This window comes from Parasteatoda tepidariorum, chromosome 6, assembly GCF_982258835.1.
Source record: "Parasteatoda tepidariorum strain Cologne lab strain chromosome 6, Ptep-v5.0, whole genome shotgun sequence".
NCBI classification, from domain to species: Eukaryota; Metazoa; Arthropoda; class Arachnida; order Araneae; family Theridiidae; genus Parasteatoda; species Parasteatoda tepidariorum.
Genome location: NC_141760.1, coordinates 6,262,278 through 6,284,828, shown reverse-complemented (window position 1 = coordinate 6,284,828; position 22,551 = coordinate 6,262,278). Strand labels below are relative to the sequence as shown.

At 30.0% G+C, this 22,551-nt stretch overlaps 1 long non-coding RNA gene across 2 annotated transcripts in view; it reads right to left on the bottom strand.

The window, feature by feature from the left end:
• Positions 1–256: 256 nt before the first annotated feature.
• The window catches only part of LOC107452898 (uncharacterized), a 116,369-nt gene continuing 94,074 nt past the window's right edge, over positions 257–22,551 (bottom strand). Inside the window, exon 6 of one of the 2 annotated variants that reach the window (XR_015434503.1) lies at positions 257–455. This is a non-coding gene — a long non-coding RNA (uncharacterized LOC107452898). Of the gene's footprint in view, positions 456–13,502; positions 14,008–22,551 lie in introns of those variants that run through there. The other variant, XR_015434502.1, reaches the window with a different exon arrangement.

The window sequence follows — 22,551 nt, the reverse complement described above, 5'->3', positions numbered from 1 at the left end:
ATGCTGGTTCACTTTTAAAAGAAGCCACACACATCTTTGCCATTTTCTAGTCGGTTTTATATGTGCGTGTTATTATTAAAAAGATAAATGCAAAACACAAAATTTATTTGGTAGTTTCTGTATATTTTTATTTGCTTGTTTTTTCGTAAAATTTTAACGGCCAGGTATGGGGAAATGTACATGCAGTAAAATTTTAATATTTGTAGTATATTTTGTGTCATTAAAATAAGGCTCCTAAAAGATTGTACAAAATGACTTTTGTAATATTGTAATTTATTCATATTTCAAAAGTAAATAAATACAATGACATGAAATTTTTTTACATTATTTCAAATTATGTATCACAATTTTTGAATAATTACTTTGTTTTCTTTACAGGATACAAAACGTGACGGCGATTTACAAGAGATGATGAAGTAGCAAAACATCAGAATCACAGATACTTCATTTTATACCTGTGAAATAAAAAACAGATGTTATCAACAGATGTAAAAATGTTTACATGCTTCCAAAAAATAAAGAGAAATGCTCTCTCGTTATATTATTATTATAACTATTTTGAAAGATTCTAAGCGTATGTGAATTTGAGCAAAACTTGCTCATTTTAACCCTTTCATGTTTTAAAAAACTTGTAGCTTAATTTTTAGACATCAATATTTTTGAAAAATAAGATAAGCAGATCTTGTTATGAAAGCACACAAAATTTGTAGAAAATGCCATATTCCAGACTTTAATACATCACGATGCACAAGGAAAATTGTTAGAAAGCAAGCCTTTAGTGCAAAAGAAAAAAAAATTCCTGAAAACATAATACGTTCTTAGAGCACAGACAATATTCTTGGTAAACATTCATTTATTAATAATGGCTTAGTTATTTATAAGCAAATTAATCTCATAAATGAACACTTTAAAAAATAGGTACTGAAATATCATCAAACTTTCTTTGTTTTTGACGAAACCATTTCCTGGTATAAGCTCCAAGCGAATTTTTCGTCAAAGTAACGATCGGGGAAATAAATTTGGTCAAAATTAAAGAAATATCATGTCCTATATTTTTTTTTACAAAAAATTAAAATAAAAAATAATTTAAAAATTTAAGAAAAAGATAATTCAATGGTTTGATTTTATATTTTCATCAAACAAATAAATGTTTTCAGATTTTTCAAAAATTTTTTAACGAATACTTTAAGCATGTATAATTCTAAGATAAAAGTGATTAATTGATATATATTTAAGCTTATTTATATTCACAAAGACAATTTTTTATTATCTTCTTTAAAAAAAAATTAAAAAAACCCATTTTGCTCTTAGTTCATATTGGGGCTTTCTGAATGTATAACAGTATGGCAGAAACTAGATGTTATTCAGATACGTATAATAGATGGAACAGGGAAGCAAATTTAAATAAACAGAAAATCAAGCAACATAACAACTCTTATACGTTAAGTTCGAAATCCTTATGAACAAGGAGACAGTATAGAATTGAATATTTCATAATTCAATTTTAAGATATTTGGTAAATAGCGTCACGTTTTACATATAAAAAGTAAAAGAGAAAAAAAAAGTAAACAATAATAAGTTGATGCTGATCAAAACTATGAAATCATGCATGAAACTAAAAAATGTATAAATGCACATTTAATAAAATTAAAAATAATTCCTATTTTATTTATTATTAGCTGTCCTTCCCGATAGCTTTACGTAATTATACTCGTTGTAAGAACAGGTGTCTTAAGATTCGGCAAAAACCCCACCCTCCACACTTTTCCCTTTTCCGTTACCCAATGGCATAGTTTCGGCAATTCTTGCTTCCCCCCCCCCCACGTTTCAGTAAGAAGTTGGAATAAACTGGCGTGGTGAAAAAGCTGGATTTGTTGAAATCATCGAAATAAAGAGTAGCGGATTTCGAGATCGTGTAGCCTTGTGACTATTTACAAAAAGTACAGATTTTTATCTTAATTTATAATCGTCGTTGAACAGCCGGCCCAAATATGAGTTTACGGCTACCAATGCTCAACTCCATCGCCTTGTAATTCTGATCCCGATCCAGAAGACAGGGGAACTCCTGGATCAAGCATTGGCAGATATTTGCCTTCGAGGAGGACTTTTTGATGGAAATAACGAGCAATTGCGTTACATGTAGAGGAAATCCTCCCACGGTTAGCGTTACGACAATGAAACTTTAACTCATAATCCGTATACCAATGAGGTTATTTAACGTTAGCACTGTGGGATGCTAAATTCGTATCGACCAGCCATAGCTGGAATTCGAACCTGGATCGCCTCATTGAACGCTCTATCCTCTGAGGCACCACTGCTCAAAAAATACTGATTAAGAAAAATACTTTTTAGAGCGTGAACCCTTCAAAATAAAGATTCAACTAAATTCACTATCATTTAACATGATGCTATTGTAGGATAGTAAAAATTTGCCAAAGTTAGATAATTTTATCACTTTTAGTGGGCCGTAAAAAAAGTGTTATCACAGTGTCCGCATTAGGTACCTATACCAATTTATTTGATATTAAAACAGCACCTATTACCAAAATTAATTAAGCATTATTGGCGTCAATAATAATGTGGCGGTTTTTCACTATTAGTTTTATCTCACCATTAATTTTATAACTACGGATGATTTTATTTATTTATTGGTACAATATACATTTGCAGGCTAGTGTACTCAATTAGGTTTATAAACCTTTGTAAAAATGCAGAGATGGACAGCATGAAAATGCATCCACGGTAACAGCGAGATACGAACCCGCTACCTCTATGCTTTGTACATCGTTTGTCATGCGATGCTGCTTGGCCAGTTATTTAGTTGAATAGAAACTCGTTTCAAAAGCACAACTATAAACAAAATAAACACGTGGTTTCAGATGTCTATAGTAAAGCTCCTATACTATCAGAGATGATCTATCAAGCAATATTGGAGCAAACAAGTTCGCAAGTTAACGTTATGTTAGTATTGTGCTTATGTTAGCGTTTTGCTCCAAAAATAGATGATAAGTCAGCCTGTCTAATTCAGGGGCTCTAGTCTATAGGAATGCAAATTCGGTGACGTAGTCCTCACACGTCATCAACATTTGACTATTCAGCTTACATGACGAATAAAAAAAATTAAGCATTTAAGAACGTGGAATAGACTCTTCTTTTGATTAAATAGAACTGTGAGATAGCAAACATTACTAAAATATTATCTTTCAAATATTTAAAAAAATAAATATCTTTCAAATATTTAAAAAAATAAATATCTTTCAAATATTTTAAAAAAAGAAGAAGAAAAAAAAACCTATTTATTCATTCATTATAATAACAGCGAATCGAAGTTTCCTTCACTATCAACAACCCTATATATAATTATAATGTATAGATCTATATCTGATTGAAGAGGTCAAGAGCGGAACTATACAATTAAAAAAGATACAGGTTACATAAGCATATTCAAAAGGAATTAATGAGTTCTTTTCTTCGAATCAACAACACTGTTTAGATCTTTTGCAAATCGAAACTTTTTATCCTGCATTTGTTACATGCATAAAAATGTTTTAGAAAATAGCCACAATAATTACACTTTTAGCAGTCGGGTTTTCCTTAAGATTTCCTTAAATTACAGAACTTCCTTCTAATCAATCAAAGGTAAGGAAGAAGTGTCGAATGTTCTTTTCAAAATTCTGTTCTCATTCAATCGAAGAATTGATACTATCACATCATGATGGAACTATTTTTTTTCCGGGGGTGACGTTTTGCTTCTTTTCACAAGTGAAATCGGCGGACAATGGCAGAATTAATTTCGGCAGAAAATGAGCCAAATCTGCTTTTAAAACCATGTGGGGTTTTTAATAAAAATTCAATTACTGTTAAGAAAGGTTTTTTTTTTTCCTGATTGAAATTATGTTTGAAAAAATGCCTTGTGCTCCAAACTCCCATTACTCAAGACGAATTAAAACCTAATCCTTAAATAGTAATAATAATAATTAAAAAAAATATCCAAAAAAATATCGTTCCTTTTTAGAAAAAAGATTAACAATATCTTTATACATTAAAATTATGTACCAAAATGCTTATGAGGATGAACTAACTATATCCAAATATTCGAATTTTCGGACAACACGCACTGAGAGTGTACGGAAAACTTAAAAGGGTTTTTCTCCAAGTTATTGGGTGGGCAACTAATGTCCGTCATTCATTTAAATTTTTTATAGGGTCAAAATATGAGATCATTCCGTTTTCCTTACCATTAGACGTGAATTATCGAGAAAAAGTTGGTTTAATCGCTCTTCATCGAATTCCGAATTCAACTGGACGACCCGTTGGAAGTGCATTTTTAAGGTCCAAATTTCCATTTTTAAACTAGACATACCAATTACAGGCAATGCTTTCAGTTAGGGCACCCTCTACATATAAAACACAATAGTCACGAGTAGCTTTTGCTGTCTTATAACCTTGATTAGAAGCAAAAAGGATGTGTTGAAAATGCGAATTTTTCTCAACCTAATATTCCATTTTAATGCTCGGAAAATTAACAAAAATAAACTCGAACATAAAATACAACGTAGTTTCCGGTAGAACAAAGCATCTTCTTTAGAATGATCTAATACAAAAAAGGTTTAAGGACTACGCTAATTGTAAAAAAATATAAATAAATGGTAGCCACTTAGTTGCCAACGAAATATGCTTACGTCACCCAATCCATAACAGGACTTCAACGATTAACTTTGAATTTAAATTGTATACTTAAAATTACATTATTTACAGTATTACTTTTTTTATTTAGTTTATTGGTTAATCTTGATTATAATGAGTTTTTCGCTATGAATAGCATACTTTTCGGTGTCGAACAATACTGACTGAGTATAGTTTATTTTGATAAGTCGAATTTCTAGAAACTTTTTTTACTTAATCTCATAACGTAAAGTCACCATGAATCGCAAAAAATAAAAATAAAGTTAAAAAAAAAATTAAATCATTCTAATTTTTTCTTTATGTTTGTAAATGCCTTTTACTATCGTGCATGATTTCGTTGTTCAAATTAATTACATTTTAATTACCCCTTATTATTTTATTCCTTATTATTATTATATTGAAGAAAGTGTCATGTCAGTAAAAAATAAATAGTGTTACTTAAATATAAGGTTTTTTAAAAAAATGCTAATACTCCATGACAAAAAAGAATACCAGTATCAAGCAATTTTCTAAATAAATCAGCACTTTAGTTTAAAACTTTTTTTTTCCTTCTGTTTCGAGTACCGTTGATTTAATCTTCACCGCTGACATATTTATAGTTTCAAAAGCTTAACTCTAAATAAAATAAACTCTTCGTTTCAAACAGCTTTCAAAACAATTATTCGTGGTAGCACGTTGAGTTTCCCTACGGTTAACGAACATAAAGAATAAAAGATAAATAATTCGTAAAGAACGTGAAATAAACTCGCAGTAAAACGCATTCTTGAATGAATGGAGCAGTAAGCTAGCAAATATCACTTGCTGTTATCCTTAAAATTATGGATATAAAAAAATCGTCTGCAGTTTTTATTGAACGATGCTTATGAGAAAAATAATTTCATACTCGAACGAACAATTAAAATTTTTGAATTTGCCGCTTGCAAACGCTATCCGAATTTCAGGATCCTAGCTCGAACGGATTATAAGAGCGAAATATGCACACTAACTGTTCTTTTTACTATTCTGCATACAGCATGAAAGAACATGAATTATCAATATAGTCATGATTCATATCATGAATGACTATCAGCAATATAGGCTGTGACATGTGATACGTAACACACCTTCGAAGCTCACTATAAAGAAACTGAAAATGAGAAAATAAATGGATTTCGCAATTCAAATATGGTTTACAAAATACCGCACTATTTTTCGTATAAAACTAATTTCTAAGAAGGTAAACAAAAAACATAGAAGCATCTTTTGAAAACTTAAATTATACGTAAATGCCAATAAATACCGATATCATTATAGTTAGGGCGCAATTAGTTTTGAACTCGAGTAATGAGTTGCATCATTACGAACGTCTATTAAATTAAAAAAGTTGAACATCGCATTTTCAAAATGAAGACTCTCTTCAGTTCAGTTCATTGCACATTGTTTCGGATAAGTTCAAAATCTCGTTTTAGAATGCATATCATTGCAATTAAAGTATTTAAAAATATTTCAATCAAAATTAGCAGTAGAATGAAAGGGAGGAAAAAAAGGAATTTCAAATTGATCGAGGGATTTTAATTTGATTGGTTTAATTGAAGAAGTATTTAGTTATTAGTGATTCCTAAATAAGCAAACCAATTTAATCGAGGTAAGCTTCGATTTTTCATTTAATTGAAATGCCAAAGAATTTAAATAAATATTTAATAAAAATTCTTTTTTGATTATTGCCTATTTCGTTTTAATGTTGTCTTCTGCTTCTCACTATTGCACGTATGTGTTTTGATTACTGAATTACGGGCACAGAAAAATAAAGATAGAATTATCACTCCAATGTTAGAGTACCATGTAAAAACGCAGCAAAATGGCATCATTCTAGCCAAAATGATTTCAGCGCCACTCTGCGGGGAAAAGTCTAACTACAAATTAGATTAATCAGTTTCGATTGCTGATATACTAGTACAGAAATAAACAAAAATATCACAGAAACGCTGTCTATAAACTCTGTACAAATTTACAGAATCAAGTAACTGTTTCTTTTTAGTTTTGCTAGAGGACGCAGCGGTTCTTTGGACGAGTAAAAACTTAAAGAAAGGTGTGCTGGTTTCACAGAGAAGATCGTTCTTATATATTATCTTTCATCATTCATGGTTATGGGTAAGGTACCAAATATAGAAGGTTCATCTATAAAGCGAAGAATGTTGTGGCATAACTTGAAAGAAAGGAAAATATATTAACACTTAACTTTATTTACTAAGTCTGAGTACCTTTATTTATCATGCAATGTAGTCACTATAATTTTTAATTTCGTTGTCATAACTGGCATCTGTAACGTCAGATGTGTTGAAAGCAAAGATTGAAGAAAAAATTCAAAATTGAAGTGTTTTGGCATCAAGTGAAAATTGCTTAGTCCCAAAGACATTTTTAAAGTGCTTTGGCATCGAGTGAAAATTGCTTATTCCCACAGACATTTTTTGTAAAGCAAACGACGATGACCTCAAACAATAAGTGACATTCTGGTTCAAATGTTTAGCGGCAGAAAAGTGCAACATCAAAAATGGAATATACATTATGAATGAACATTATTACATATTGAATGGAACGATCATTATTACATATTAAATGGAATATACATTACAAAGAGTCTTGATAACTACACTGAAAAATAGAGTGAAGTAAAGCGGCATCGTATGTTATCGATAATAAACTTTTTCCCCCACTTATATAACACCAATATCATGCGGACAACTAAAAAAGAATAGCATGAGTAATACATGTGTAATCATTAAAAAAAATCACAGATAACTCTGACAGTATCCTTTATAGACGGTTTTGCTCCATCACTTGTAGTGGTGAAAACTCAAGTGATTTCGAACGTCATTTCCCGTACAGTAGGGTGTGTAAAAAAAAATAATTCTAAATTAAAGTATGAAATTATAATAAGAAGTTGTCAAAAAAAATTATTTTCAAATTGAAATATATTGAGAGGATATTTTCGTATCAATACTTGTTCACCCTAACTATCGTAGCCAATTTTTTTAAAACTTTTTAAAAATAAAAAAAAAAGGAAAAAATGCAGTGGTTAGTTCTGGGAAGGCTACCAGTCAGTCACTGTTTTTTTCTCTACGGGATGGCTACCAGTTAGTCACTGTTTTTTTCTTTGTGGGATGGCTACCAGTACGGCAGTGTTTTTTCCTCTGAGGGATAGCTACCAGTCAGTCACTGTTTTTTTCTCTGATACCAGTATGGCACTGTTTTTTTCTCTGAGGGATGGCTACCAGTAGGGCACTGTTTTTTCTTTGCGTGATGGCTACCAGTATGGCACTGCTTTTTCCTCTGAGGGATGGCTACCAGTTAGTCACTGTTTTTTTCTTTGTGGGATGGCTACCAGTACGGCAGTGTTTTTTCCTCTGAGGGATAGCTACCAGTCAGTCACTGTTTTTTTCTCTGATACCAGTATGGCACTGTTTTTTTCTCTGAGGGATGGCTACCAGTAGGGCACTGTTTTTTCTTTGCGTGATGGCTACCAGTATGGCACTGCTTTTTCCTCTGAGGGATGGCTACCAGTTAGTCACTGTTTTTTTCTTTGCGGGATGGCTACCAGTATGGCACTCTTTTTTTCTCTGCGGGATGGCTACCAGTTAGTCACCGTTTTTTTCTTTGCGGGATGGCTACCAGTATGGCACTGTTTTTTTCTCTGCGGGATTTCGAGATTGAGATTCACTAATCTAACGGAATTGATGAATCTCAGTTCAGAATTCCATTCGAATATAGAATTCAATATAGTCATAAATTACAATAAGAAGTCAAGAATTTAATAGAAGTCAATAAATTACAATAAAGAGCTGTGTGAAAAAACAAAGAGCTAGTAAATAATATGATACTTAATATTTTAAAAGAAAATACCAAGATAATTATGGAAATTATGGCCTTAAAAAATATAGACATTTCTTTAATGCTAAAAAATAAGAACGTAAAGAGAATAACGAATAAACTTTGATTTCTTGTTTGTTTATGCACTTTATTGTAACAGTCATATTTCATAACCGCCGTTGTACAACCATCCCGATTTGGTTTTTTACGACTACTAATGTTCAACTCCGTAGCCTTGTCATTTTGAAACCAATTCAGAAGACAAGGAAACTTCTGGATAAAGTATTGGGAGAAATTTGCCTCCATGGAGACCTTTCTTGATGGAATTTTCCTCCGCATTTGCGTTACATGGTGAGGAAAACCACAAAGACCTCCCATGGTTTGCCTCATGGCGAGGGGACTATAACCCATGACCCTTCTACCACTGAGGCTATTTTACGTCAGCACTGTGGTTGGTGCAAGCCGGGTGTGGTACCCCTATTGACCTGTCATCGCTGGGATTCGAACCTGGTTTCCCTCATTGGAAGGCGAACACTCTATGCCCCTGAGCCAGCATGTCTAGCTAGTACGTTGAAGAAATCTGTTATTTTTCGTTTCCCTAGTTCCATATATATATATATATATATATATATATATATATATATATATATATATATATATATATATATATATATATATATATATATATATATATATATATATATATATATATATATATATATATATATATTCTATATATATATATATATATATATATATATATATATATATATTATATATTCTAATTCCCTTGACCTAGTTGCACTTGCGGGATTTAAAAACACTGTTGCAGTTCGTTCGCAAATCACTTTAAAACACTGCTCTTATCCGTTCTTCTCAGTTGAATGTTGCAAGTTATCAATAAAAGGCATTTAAATGTTCAAAGATTCCTTTTAGTTTTTGAATTTGATCTTGCGAGATTAGACATCTGTGCGGGATCACGTTTGCATTCCATCCTATAATTTTAAGGCCCTTTGAGTGTTGTTTTTTTTTGTGCGGATTTATCCACTGTTATAGCCAAAACTTGACGGTGCAGGTACAGGATACGGAAATTTTCTCTAATATTGAGACTTCTGGAATGGACCCTGTATATCGTTTGGAAGGGGAGGGGCAAAAACATTAATTTTAATATAAAGTTTTAGTTTCCAATAGCTCAAAAATTTGAAGTTAAGAATTAGTGCAACAATAAAAATATGAATAAAATGAGATGTTTAGGTCATCCGGAATCTGCATGAAAATCTTAATCCAACCCAAAGTCGGCTACTCCTGAATCTACATAAGAGCCTAATCTAATGCTGCTAAGAATGGATTGAAAAGAAGATGCTGCTAAGAATGATTCCATGTAGATTTCGGTAAACCAAAATATATTTCAATTTAATATTCAATCCTTTTTTTTTGTTTTCAAAATATGTAAATGTGGTGACAATTTTTAATCGACTTCAAATTCTGAATTTCATTTAAAAAAAGTTAATCATAATGGAATCTACCATAGACAGGCAATAGCCGACACATGTAGCAGCTGTATTTAAATTTTCTTATAATAATTATATTAAGGAAGACAGTTCCATTATGTTGGGGAGGGGGGGAGCATGCACTTTCACAAAGAAAAAAAATGGCAACGCTTACCCATGGGAGGGAGAACGACCCATTTCTAAAGCACTATTTTTCTCTTTTCTATCATTAAGTACGAAAATTGCCTATCCATTTAATCAAGCGTATTATGTTTTATTTTCCACAACGAATCGATAACGACTCAATTCGATATAAAGTGATAACGAATCATTATCACAGAGATATAAAGGTTAACAGTCTGAAGAAGCCGATCCAATGTCAGTTTCATGTTAACTACGAAATAACACCATTTCTCAGTTATTTATTTCATCGAAACCTGACAATTGTGACCATAAATAACCTTTCCACACGCAAAGCCACTCTCTTTCAACGTGACAACTTTAATCGATAGATGATTATTTCCATTGACTTTTGGAATAGACAACGATTTAGCCTGCTCGCTTGATGGCGAAGTCGTAAACGGAAATACTTTAAAAAAGTATAATGTTCCATTTTTAATAATGGAACAAGACGATGTAAGAAAAAACTTCTTTTTTTTTTTATTATTTTGGGAGATAGTTAAGAAAACCCCGTGTAGAGCTGAGGTAATAAAAGAATTCGATCCTTGGAATAATGGTCGTGCAACTGAAACTCCTCTGGCACACCCGTTGACAGATTAGCTTCCTTTCCTGCAAACGATTATTACGTTGTGGAACAAATGAGTTTTAAATTTCTCTCGGATCCTGCGCCCGACTACAGCAGAGATCGGGTGTTTTCATATAATTATCTTTTTTTTCTTACTTTTTTTTATACTCGGGTGTATTATTTTCACGATTTTTTAACGAAGGTTGGAAATTGGAAATCTACCCCTATGCTTTTTAGTAACATAAGCAGATTATGAATTTTGGAATCTCCGATACGCCATATCAAAAAGTTTTAAATTTCTTATGACCTGAAATTTTCATTTTTTAGTTAGGTACGAGAAAGTTGAAATATAAAATAAATTTTCGACACGAAGAAAAGAGTTCTAAACATACCAAGGGCTTTTGAACGCGCATGAAATTAAATATTATTTTAAGATTTTATAATATTAAATGCTTTTTTGACATTTTATAATAAAAAATGAATGCTGGATTTTTTAATAAAAATGAAAAAGAATTTAATTGAATTAAAATCAGTAAATGCTTTTCGACATTTCGTAAAATAAAAATGTTGTAAAATTAGAATATTATTTCTCATGCATAAATGTGAAAATTGGAATGTATGTGAAATTTTGATTATCCGATATGTTTACAAGGTTAGCAGTCCGTCAAATGTTATTACAAATCAAGTTTAATATTGATGAAGATAAAATATTCAGTAAGTTCCCAAAACTTCAGTAAATTATGGAATTCAAAATAAATAAAGAATGAAAATAATCTATTTTATCTATCAGAATTTAATTCTGCATTTTGCTCTCTTTATGAACTAAAAAGAATTCTGAATTTAGTTATTTGACAATTAATGTAACACATTAATTATTTCTTCACTTTAAGGTCTGAAACTAAATATATTGTGGAGAAGAAAAAAATTAAGTAAGAAAAAAAAAATTTAATGAATCCAAAGTAAAAAAAAATTTACGACCAAAAATAAAGTTAAAACTATGCGTATATTTAGGGATCGCCAATATTAATTTAGGCAAAATAAAAACAAAAAATCTTAAAAAATCTAACGATTCTTTCTGAAAAAGACGGTGCTTTGAAATAAAGAGGAGGCAAAAGCTGATTATTAAAAAACCCTAATATTCTCATCGAGCAATCAAACTGGTTTTAATGTTTTCCATATAACCTTTTTCGATATTGATTATAAAAATTTCGATGATAGTGTTTTTGTTTATTCTTCGCTTAAATACTAATTTACGATATTCAACGGGTATATTTTTTAATTCCATTTTTGACAACGATTCTAAAAAAGAATATAATACAATTCTTGACGAAAACACTCTGCAATTTAGGCATTTTATTTGATGTAAAATTGAGAAGAAAAGAAAAATGGTATGTAATCCCTCATCCCTGCTCTACTGTAAAAAGAAATGAAGAAAAGAGATCTCGATTGAAATTCTTCATTTATTTAAACGGAAATTTCAAAATGAGAATTTGTTGAAACTTTATCTTATTCATAAGACCTAAGCATAAGTGCAGTGATGGGAGAAATGAATGAAACAAATTGATATAAAATTGGATTAAAGAAATTGACATTAAGTTTTAAAAAAAAATTGCATGTATTCCTACTTCAAATTCCGCTTTTGAAAAAAGGAATTAAAAATCTTTTTTTCCTTTTATGAATGAATTAAAAATCGTTTTCGTTTTTTAAAACACTCTTATACTCTAATATACGTTCAAAGTTCGTAAGTGATTTAAGAAATAAAGAAAACAAATTATCATGAAATTGGGCTGGGGGAATTTAAAGGATTTTAGAAATCACTAATAGCATTAAAATTATTTATTCACTTAACACAAATTTTAAAACAAGAATTAGCTAAAACACTCCAGAATTTGTTCCAAGTTCGCAATGGATGATAGAAATGAAGCCACGCAGCTGCGTCATTTATTCGAACATTATCATTCTGTTTTCCAATCAACATAAAGTACAACCAAACAATTCTTCGAATGAAAAATTGCCCCAGATAGAAATAGGTTTAAAAAAAAAAGGTAAATTAAAACACAGTTCTTCAAATCGAAGTTCAGGAATTTGCATCACAGAGAGAGAGAAGAGATAAAAGTCTTGAATATGAAATGGACAATCAATCCTTTTCGAAGTTTCTTAGATCAGGGAAAAAGCCTAAGTATCATCGAAAAGTGGATGAATGGTAAAATTTTGCACGTATCGCCAACAAAGAAATAGCGCCAAACTTTATAAAAATAATATTCAAAACCATCTCCCAATGGAAAAATCCTCCGAAATAGAATCAATGGCCAAAGAGAAATGCGCCAGAGGCAAGAAATAGCAGCCACTGTTTTGCCAGAGATCACGTTTCCCATTGATTAAAACATCAAGTGTAGAAACACAACTCCGCCAAAAAGCAATAACAATAATAGAAGGTTCACCGCCAAGTTGCTAGAAAATGCGAATTGGCCCTTGGAATTAACGTCAGCGGTGTTTAAGTAAGTTGGATTTGTGAGTACAAAACAGGCAAAACCTCCGGGCCAAATAATTCCAGAGAACCTATTCTAATTGTATTCTTGTAGAGAAGAATCTTTTGAATAGGAGCAGGTAGTTTTTTCTCCGAATGTTTTCTGCTCAAAACGATAAAGATCACAAAACTTGTGCATCGATTTGAAAAGAGAATTAATTCCACAAGAGAAGTGTTGCATTGTTATTAAATGCAAAATAGAAATCGGTTTAGATCTGTATTAAGTTGATAGTATTTTTAACAAAAGAATAGTTTAATTTATATATTTATTAAACTAATCAAAAAACCAGATTTGATTATTACAGCAAATATCAAAAATGCTTATTTCATTACAACACTTTTGCAATAAGACATGAAACATTTTGTGTTTAAATCCATTTTAATATATGCAATTTTTTCAGCAATTTTCAAACAGTTCCCTTTTTAAAAATTTTATTTGTTGTGTTTTTTAAAAACTAATAATAAATAAATGCAGAGATTTAGACATTGAAAAATAATAACCATGGTAATTGTCATAAAATTTTAATAAAATGAACCTTTTTTTTTAATATTTAATGTTAGTTATTTAAGCAGCTGAAATACATAATAAGACTATATAATTAAGTACACTATTAAGTTTGTTGATACAGTTGAAAATACACTGTTGCTTTCTTCTGCTAATTCTTCTTCTTTCAAGGCAATACAGACGGTTACAAGACAAGACCTAACATTAGCTAAAATAAACCAAAACAAATTATCAAAACCCACTGAAACAAAAACAAAAAAAAAAAAAGATTATTCTATTTAAAAAGTTACACAAAACTAAAATAATTTTCTAAATAGAATCTGTCTTAAAATAATCATACACTTCGGTATTTTTCAACAACTCGAATTCAAATACTAATAGAAAAATGTTTTTTGTATAAAGAAAGAAAAATAGACTAAAATAGGATGCAAATTCTTCCAAAGTGGTTAAATAAAAGTAGTAAAACACTAGCAGGAAAAATGCTTTTTGTCGCTATGTTATCCTACCATTGGACTTGTACATACACTGAAAATAAATCATAGTACGTAACAAAGTATAAACTTAGTGACTTGTAAATATATATTATATATTTTTATACATATTTTTCCATTTCACAACCTGTTTAATCACTGCACTGTTGATAGCTGAGGTTCACCACAAGAATGTGGACTGAATAATTGTATTGCTTTATTACACGTTTCACTATTTTGGTTTTTTTTAACACTTAACATAGCTGCTCATAACATGCTGTTTCTTTTCTCATTGACAATAATTGACAATAATACAGCAATTAAGTTATAAAACACACACTAGAGGGCGTTGGCAGTGGCTCAGATTACTAACCAGTTACATAACAAATAAATGAATAAATAATTTAAACAAGAAACTATTAACAGATAAAGAAACTTTAAAAAAAGGAAAAATTTTAAACCGTTTCTCGATATTAATGAAAAAAGTAGCGAAAAAAAATAATAACAAATACTAATAAAAAAATAATAATAAAATAAAAGGGAGGGAAAAAAAGCAAAACAGACGATAAAACTTCTCTTGTCAGTTTCAATCGTTTTAGTTTTTTTTCTCAGAAAACGATAATTGAAGTTATCGCATCACATTTTACATTTTAATATTTCAGTCATTTCTTTTAAAACAAAGAGCGATTATTTCAAGATTATGAAACAAATATCCAATTTTTTTTTTTTTTTTTCATTTACCTCTCACAAAATCTTTTGTAACACGATTTTTACAAACCACTTAGTTCAAATATTTAATCTATATAAACCCAACTGAACTGAAGCAATTTTCCCAAAGATAAATTTTTAAATCTCATGGGAATCGAACCCTACGAATGAAAGAATCAATTTTATTGCCTTGGAAAAAAAAAGAAAATACCGCGTAAAAGATATCCAAAGGATCGTACAAAAAGATAACATTGTAAAAACTCTTATATACAAAAAACATCAACTGGATATCTAAACAGTTAAAAACGTCTAGGTTGTTATTGTAGAAACGATAGCTTATCCTTTACAGTATAAGTAATTTTTGTGATCGAGAGAGTTATAATCGCGGCATTGTTTTGAAGATACAATGGCAGATGCGAAACTGCAATAAAATACGACTTGACCTAATTTTTGTTTCAATGTAATCTTTTGTCTTGGCGCCAATATATATTTCCAAAATATAGTTTTAACGATTAAATGATGCCAACTTTATCTGTGATGGATGATTAAAAAGTGATGATATTTTCACAATTCATGCAACTCATGGGTGAAAAACAAAATTAAAATAAAAGCTCGATATATCGAGCATGGATTACTACAAAAAGTTCTTTATTACGAACAATGTTCAGGTCACTGAGTAAAAAAAATTTTTTAGGAAAATATAATTTTTTGCTGTTTAAGAGGTTTCTACTCTCGCCATCTAGGATTTTAGGTTTAATTTTTAATTTGTGTTTTTTCGATATTTTTCTTTCTTTTTTATAATTAACAAACTTTTGATGATATATTATTATTAGACAGCACAACACCTTCTAAAAAAGTTAGGAAATAAAGAGGCCGCTTTTTTAGATTAAGAGAAATAACATTTTTAGCACTTCCATGAATTTTTCCTCAAAACTTTAAAGCAATGAATACGTAGTTTTGGGTGAATTTAAAACTATACGCTTCTCAGCTTTCAGATTGTTTGAAAGCTAGTTTTATTACAGTTTAAACCGATAAAAACCGATTCGTTTGACGTTAAAAAATTATTTTAAAGTTAAATGAACAAGACAAAAATGCTTGTCGAAACATCAATACAAAAATACTTATCAAATTTCTAAAAACAGGGAACTGTATAATATTTAAACTACCCGTTAAACACTGTAGATTGCAGAATTGTATTAGCATGCATCTACGGAGACAAAATTTCTCCCTGTCAGAGTGCATGTATTTTTTCAATTGCTTAATAAGGATATTTATATTTTTATTTTCAAATCTCCGTAAATTGAATCATATAATTTTATAATTTCTACCTGCTTCTGCTTTGTTAAGCCTAGTTCGAATTCGTCTTACTATCGCACGACACGAATTTCAGCCTGCTTCTGCTTTGTTAAGCCTAGTTCGAATTCTACTTAATAAAGAACAACGTGAATGTTTGATTCATTAGATTTTCATAGTTTTGCGTCATTTAAATTTTAATTTCCGACACGCAATTTAAAAAATGTGTATCTGGGTTTTTCTCGAATTGTGAAGAAAAAAAATTATGAGAGAAACCTGCAGCTGTAATTTTGTACGTCAACATAAATGAACGCCGACACAAGGATTTTTCTCATATTTTTAACCTTTATAAAAAATAAGTCTAAATTTTTGACATAATTTTACACGAAAATTTTTTTTTGCAGCTGTAATCTTTAAATCAACAACGAAGTAAGAACCCCGTAAAAGTATAACAAGGACTATACCTATGGTCCACTTATCTCAAGTATTCATATGGTTTAATAATGGTTTACACAGATTACAACCATAGACTTAGATGCTTGAAAAAAAATATTACAATTGGTGAAGCCGTCTGCAGTTTATTTAACTTAGGGGAAAGTACTTTTGAGTAAAATTCAAGGTAAAAAAAAAAAAAAAAAAAAAAAAACCTTTTGAATAAAAAGCAAACAGGAAGAGCGAGGGTGGAGGACACAGTGCAGTAAAAGTTGAATGTGGGATTTGGAATTATAATTTCTGAATTATACGTGGCTTTCTTTGAACTTGCCGACAACCAACTGTGAATTAAGATGTAATAAAAAGTTCTGTCAAGCACTTATTACCGGGGATGGGGAGAACTGCGATCTTTTGAAAAGAAAGCCAGTTTTTACAAGTTTTGAGATCCCTATTTTGATTGTTGGACCTGGTGCCATCATTTTTTTTATGTTTTTTTTCTTTTTCCTCACTAAATTTGGTGTAGTTGTTCCGATTGCGGGTACAATAATAATAATATATGATTATATTTTAAAAAATAGTTGAAAAAAAAAAAACTGGGAGACTTTGGTTTATTTAAATATATACGCTATTTTAGCGGGTTCAGCTGGAATTAATTCTCTTTATGGGTGATTCCAAATTTTTTTCGACTGCGGAACCTTAAATGATCACCCCTTATTCCTTTAACAAAACTCCGAACCATAAATAAAGTTCATTGGCAATTATAAACATAATAACAAAACTTACGACGATTATAATTAAATTTTATTTTATAACCACTGTTAAGCAGCCGATCCAATTTCGGGTTTACGACTACCAATGTTCAATTCCGTAGCCTTGTAAGTTTGAACCCAATCCAGAAGACAAGGGAAATCATGGATCAAGTATTGGGAGAAATTTGCCTTATTGGTGGACTTTCTGATGGAACTAACCCGCATTTGCGTTACATGTAGAGGAAAATCAAGAAAACCTCCCACGGTGAGCCTGACGGCAAGGGGGCCTTGGCCCAAGATCTGTCTACCACTGAGGATATTTTACGTCAGCACTGTGGTCGGTGCGAGCAGGGTGCGGAATTCGTATCGACCAACCATCGCTGGGATTCGAATCCGGTTCACCGTATTGGAAGGCGAACGCTCTATCCCCTGAGGCAACACGACTCTATTATAATTACAGTAATCATTTTGAAAATAGTTAATGTGAAAAAAATTAATTATTAATTTCATCGTTTTATCAGTAGAAATTTTAAAATAAAATTTTTTTTGCCAGATAAGTGAACTCGCACGACATATAATTTAGATCGGAATTCGTTGTTAGAGAATTCATAAACTCAAAATGGATAAGAAAAGGTGATAAAATGTTGATAATGTATACTAGAAAATTTGATGAGAAATACTAACGCAACTTTATTATAAATGCATATTCTTTTCATAATTTATTCAAATGTATTATTATTTGAATAAAAATATATATTTTTAAATTTTGCAATTTTATTCCAAGAGCATTTTGCTTAAATTAGCTTATTAAATAAATAATGGATTATTGATTAGATATATTTACAGGTTTCAATAATCGGAAATCGTAAAAAAAATAAAAAAAAATTCTTCATGGAACCCTGAGACCTTTCCGCGGAGCCCCTGAATGTGTTTCCTCTTATCAGAAAATTTTTTGGATTTCATCAGGAGAGGGAGAAAAAAATTTACATTTCTATCAGTGAAATAAAAATAATTAATACATCTTAAATTTAATAAGTTTTGTTCCAAAATTGTTTTTATAATTTAAACAAAATCACATTGTGCGTAATGAACACATCCATTTATTTTTTAGTTTTCTGAGCAGGTAAAAAGAAATAATAAACCAAGAATTACTAGACCTAACCAGTTAAAAATAAATTACTAGACTCTAAAAAAAATTGATTCATCTTTTCAAAAATTTACTTACGCATCATTCAAATAAGCTTATTTCATTTATAGGAAGAAAAAAAAAAGACTAGAAAATTGAAAAGCACTTTCAGAAAGACTAAAAAATGCATTCATAACTTTTTACAATTTTCCAAATAGATTTCAATTTTTTTCAAAATAGATTTATAATATTTACGATTTCATGTAAATGCATTTGTAATAATGTTAATAAAGATACTAACAAAAACGATTGATACACACACATTCGACGGTATAAACTAATACGTTTCTAAAAAACACATTCATTCTACAAAATTGCTAGACTGTTTTAAAAATAGATTTATATTAATTATCTCCGCAACTCTAAGACCACTAAATTCGGTTGCATTTTTATTCCGACTCAATTTTTGAACCGAATATTTCACATTCTAATCTAGAATACCTGCTCCGTAAGTTATTCTCTTTTCTAAAGAGTGGCTAGATTAAATAAGAAACATTCGGCATGTAAGTCGGATGAATATTCATTTATAATTAAGGCGCGCACCCTCAAAACAATGCGCGGTATGCGCCGACCGTATCAATCTGTCCTCTCTCGGTTGTACATTCCTCTCTCACATAATGATGATCAGCTCTCAAATATTTTCTAGAAATTATCCCCCTTCTTTGTTCTTATTTTACTTGGTGGCAACATTCATTCTCGCAAAAGGAGATTTTCTCACCCTCCCTCTATTTTACAAGACTCACTTTCTATTGCTTTGGCTGAGAGTTTCTTACTGACAGACTTGGTAAAAGATCTTTTACCACTTGGTAAAAGATCTTTTACCAAGAAAAAAATAAATATTTAAAGTCACAGTTAGACTATCTTTCTAATATTTTGTTAATATCGCCTAAAGCCAGAAATATAAACAGAAAAGTTATATTGTAATAATGCTGTTGAATTGAAATTTTTCTGACAATGTATTAACATCGCGCAAAGCAAAAAATAGCAACAGTAATGATACTGTTGCATTGATATTTTTCTAACAATGTATTAATATCAGGTAAAGCAAAAAATAGCAACACATTCGTACTATTTTAGTAATACTATTTAATTGAAATTTTTCTGATATTGTATTAATATCGCATAAAGCCAAAAATATCAACACAATAGTTCTATTATAATAATACTGTTGTATTGAAAATTTTCTAACAATCCTAGCGCGTAAAGCAAAAAATAGCAACACAATTGTTTTATTGCAATAATACTGTTGTATTGATATTTTCCTGACAATGTATTAATATCCTGTAAAGCAAAAAATAGCAACACAATAGCAGAGATGCCAACTTGTTCAGGACAGAAAATACATATTTTAAAGTGGTAGTTTATAAATTGTGATTCTTGGTTTAATAAATTAAATTTAGTAGATTTTTATCCACCACTATTTCTAGATAATTTGTAGGCCTACATAATTCACCGCTGTAGAGTTATTTTGTCAAGCTATACCTTTCAAATAGCCAGCAAAAATATTAAAATTTTTAGAAAATTTAGTTTGTAGTTATTTACCGTTTTTTTAATTATTTTGGCGTGTCCGGAGCAGTTGGCATTTCTGCAATAGTACTATTGTAACAATGCTGTTGTATTGAAATTTTTCTGACATTGTACTAATATCACATAAAGCAAAAAGTTGCAGCACAATAGTACTATTGAAATAATACCGTTGTATTGAAATTTTTCTGACAATGTGTTAATATTGCTTAAAACCAAGAATATCAACACAATAGTAATATAGTAATAATACTGTTGTATTAATATTTTTTGTTTTAGGTGATATTAATACAATATCAAAAAGCACTAATTTTTGAGGATTTAACTGTGTGGGTTGAAAACGAAGCTATATCTTTTTTGTGTTTAATCTGTGTTCATTTCTTTTAAAGAAAATTTAATTTCTTTTTTTCAAATTTTTCATTCGTTATACAAATTTATTGAATTGTTTTCTCCGTTATTTATTTATTTGTTTTCTGCGTGTGATTATCTTATATCAAGGAGCTTACAGATCATGCACAGTAAATAAAACTTTTAAAACTGTTTAATTATTAAATTTTTCATTTCAAAACTGTTCATTGTTTCTTTATATAACATAATAGTATGAAATAGCCTTTCCATTGTCATCAATGCATTCTTCTTCCATTCGTGAAAATCACATAGTATGAACCAATTTTTCTCGTATGAAAAACTAGAGATTTCTTTGGTTGTCATCAGCAAAAAATTAATCTTTCCATTCGAGGCATTTGTGTTTACTACTAAAAACTCATTCTTAAAAAATGGATTTCTGTTTACTACGTATAAGTTAATTAGAGAAAAAGCCTATTCCATTTGATAGATTTCTGCTTGCAGCTAAAAACTCACTATACAAAAAACCTATTTCGTCTGATAGATTTTTGTTTACTGCTAAAAACTCAATTAAAAAAAAATCTAGTTCTTCTGATAGATTTTTGTTTAAAACTAAAAACTAAAAAAACTAATTCCATCTGACATATTTCTGTTTACTGCTAAAAAACTCAATTTAGAAAGAAAAAAAAGAAAGAAATATTCTAGTTCTTTTGATAGATTTCTGTTTGTAATTAAATACTAAAAAAACTGATTCCATCTGACAGATTTCTGTTTGCTGCTAAAAACTAAGTTAAAAAAAAAAAAAACCTCTTTCATCCAAGGAATTTCATTTTACTGCTAAAAACTTTTTAATAGAAAACCTATTCTATCTCAAGGACTTCTGTTTACTGCTGAAAACTCAATTTTAAAAAACCATTTCATCTGATGAAATTTTGTTTACTCTTAAGAATTAAATATTTGAATATAATATTTTTGCAATAAAATTTGAAAATATCAATTCCAATCAACGGATTTCTGTCATACATAATGCACGAGTTTTTTAACTCCTATTTTGTTGGAAATATTTGGAATATTTATTTGTGTAAAGATACTTGGGGGGTGGCAATCATCGAAAAACATTCTTTTCCTAATGTAGTTCGTCATTAGGTGTTCCTCTCGAGCTAGTATACTTCCCTAATGACAAACAATGGACAGTTTTTTTCACCGACTCAAACTCATTTCAACAAACTCATTCTGGTTCAAGTTCTTTTCTGTATCGAATTTTCCCATCATTATGATTTCAAAAATATAGGTTTTGTTCAGTCGCTTTTTTTTTTTCGTTTATAACTAAGAAAAGCAGCATTAACTTTAATTTCCTTTAAAGATGACTTCAGTCCGTTGATTACCACCTTTTTCCTTCTGACGTTAACATAGAGAGTAAGATTGAGAAAAAGAAAAGAAAGTCTTAATAATTGCATAATGATGAAAAATAGGAGTAATTATAACAAAAAATTGTATCTCTCCCATTAAGCTTATTTCCACACAATATCAAAATATAAGAAAAATTCCCCCATACTTTTCATAAGTGTTGAGTTAAAAATCGTATTCAAATTTTTTGCAGTTAATACTTTGTTATGCCCACAAAATGAAATAAGTTTTGATACATCTTAAAACTAAACGATGTTTTAGTAAATATTTGGACGATATTTCAATAACTCTGGATTAGGAATCGTTTGCTAAAAATTTTTCTTTTTTTCTTTCTTCCATCTGAAAAAAAACATCATTTTACAATGACAATAAATACGTACCAATAGTAACGCTACAAAATTTAAAAATAAATATTAACACATAAAATTACTATGGTAGAGTTTCAAAACATGCACGTAAACTCTAAATTCACATATTCTGCATTTGAGACAAATGTTGAATTTAAAGTTTATCAAATGTACAAAATATAGTTGAAGTAGTTTATATTAATAAAAGCGTATGGATTTGTCTTGTATAACGTAGAGAATTAGAATTCGCGATCGCAACGAACTATAGGGGGCGTTGTTGTATGAGACGCT